The following is a 2,500-nucleotide window of genomic DNA, read 5'->3' as shown; positions in this document are numbered from 1 at the left end:
AAAACAGTTCCTGAGGTTTAAAAGTATACATCTGAAAAGAGATGGAATACTTTGTCTAAATTCTACATTTGTCTTAATGTGCAGTTACATGTTGTCAGTTTACCCACCCGCAATGATTGCAGCACACCGTGCAGTCTCCAGTTGTTTGCCCCTTTATGCTTCACTCGCATGTAAAAATTAACATTTTAATCAGCCTAAATGATGTGAACTAGGGACAGAAACATAATGATACCGAGTTTATTTTGCCTATTTTTCCTGGTGTTGGAAATAGTTTATAATGATCCTGTATTTTTTAAAAAATCATAAACAGAGCCTGTAATCAGATATAATAAGCAGCAAAGGTAATATTCATGATAATGTTATTAGCACTAACCAATAATTACGGTTCAAACTTTTGGCTTGAATTGATGTTATTATTATCATACAACCCACAGCTAATTTTCCCAAAACTGCTCTGTTTAAAATAGACAAGCTTTCTAATTAAATTATTTCACGTAATGAGTGTTTTTATTGTCCATTGATACCTTAGTATTTACCAGCTTCTTATTATTTAACTATGCTTTTGTTCTGTAAAGTACAAATTTTAGAAATAATCTATTTTATTTATTTTGGATAGATCTTGCCTAACATATAAACCACAAATAAATGTGATCACCAAAATTCCATCATTTAAAAAAAACTTTAGTGTCACCAAAATGCTTATTATAATGAAATGATTCCAAATAATTTTTTTTTTATGACAGGCCAGTGTTTTTCTTGCCCAGGTTTCATGACTATCCTAGACTGGCTGGTTTATATGATGAATTGTAGGGAACTGAATAGGAAGAATACCAACAAACTGACTTAATATTAATGGTGAGAACCCTGCACACCTTCACAGAGTTTTAACAGTAGGGACTGTGTCTTCTTTCCTGAAGTTACTGGTAGTTTGACTTTCTGCCCTGACTGGAATAAAAACCAACCTTTGTGTGTTATTTTGGTTTAGGAGCTCACTTTTAGAGAGTACTCTTCTTGGAAAGAATGTGAATAAAGGAAAGATCCTAAATAGGAGGTCTAACACCGCAGTTGTGTTCTGTTCTTTGTGCCTCTAGACAAATCACATAACCTCTCTGAGCCTCAATTTCTTCCTCGATAAAATGGAAATATATTTATTGCCCATCTCAGAATATTCTTAGGACTGGTGGTATATTTTGAAGTGTTTTATGTGCCCCCAAATACATATGTAGGGCCGGGGATTTAGCTCAGCGGTTCGGTGGCCTGCCTTCCAAATACATATGTAAATGTACATAATGTGTGATCATTTAACAATATATGGTTATCTCATAGAAAGTAATTTTGGTGTTGTGAAATTGTATATGTTAAAGTAAATAGCAGAAAACATACTAGTTTGACAGTCCTTGGGGAATGTGTCATGGTCTGTATCGAAAATTTCAATCAGTGAAGGGACCGATTTGAGGGTAGGAGTGGGTGTGGTGTGGCTGTGATACGGATCACTGGGCTTGATTTGTCTGGTTGGGAATCCTCTTCTCTTTCACTTGCACGTAGTTCCTTCCCAAAGCTGAAGGAAGTCATCAAAGAAGACCACATATGACAAAAGACCATGCACTGACCATGGTTATTAAATAGGGTTTGATAGTTACTGCTTTTGTTGTGTGAATACAGTGGTGTATAGAATACAAAGACAGATTAACTATAAAATTGTATAAAATTAGATGTTTATTGGGAACTTCTAGCCGACTACAAACAGTCTGGGAGGAGGAATAAGAATAGACCTTTTGGAGATAAGGGCAGCTGTGGTACAGCGCCCGTGTAAACAGGAGTCATGATGCTCATTCATTCTCTTGGATAAGTTTGAAAGTGGAGTAAGGACAGAGAAGACAGGGATCAAGTGTTTTTCCTGCTCTTCTTACCAAGGCGATGTGGAGGCCGTGCTCTGTGGTAGACACCGTGTTGCTTCTGTGTTTCCTACATCCCTGCTAGCCTTCTCTCTGGTCATGCAGAGTCAGTACACAGCTCTGTGTTTTGGTTATATGTAAATTTATATAGCTATCATTTTGTTACTGTAGCATAAGAATAACAGCATCTTTCAAAATGAAAAAAAAAATTTTTTTGTGTTTTGCTGGTACTAGGAATCAAACTCAGAACTCACACATGCTAGGATTTACCACTGAGCTATTCCCCCAGCCCTCAGGAAGAAAAACAACAAAAAACACCTACAGTTTGTTAGTTTCTTCTTAAAGATTGTGAAATGAAGTAGGAAAAGACGTGGATGAACTTATATGAATTTTGAAACAACACAAAAGAGGGAAATGGCTTCCAAGTATTGTGTGATTTGAGAACTAGTTTTGGCCCAAAAGAATTTTCACCAGTCCCACAGCAAAATGAGAAAAGAAGTAGAATATAGTGAATTTTTCATAGGGCATATTTTATTAATTTAAGAACTACATTTTCTTCTATGAGGTGAGTTGTATAATATGTCGGCAATAGTATATATATATAT

The 2,500-nt window shown here is 35.7% G+C and overlaps 1 protein-coding gene across 6 annotated transcripts in view; it reads left to right on the top strand.

Moving 5' to 3' along the window:
- The window catches only part of Vti1a (vesicle transport through interaction with t-SNAREs 1A), a 363,959-nt gene that overhangs the window by 91,494 nt on the left and 269,965 nt on the right, over positions 1–2,500 (top strand). The window lies entirely within an intron of this gene.

This window comes from Fukomys damarensis, unplaced genomic scaffold, assembly GCF_012274545.1.
Source record: "Fukomys damarensis isolate Sample0158 unplaced genomic scaffold, DMR_v1.0_HiC HiC_scaffold_8, whole genome shotgun sequence".
NCBI lineage: Eukaryota > Metazoa > Chordata > Mammalia > Rodentia > Bathyergidae > Fukomys > Fukomys damarensis.
Note: the sequence above shows the minus strand (reverse complement) of the source record. Positions and strands in the feature narration are given on the sequence as shown.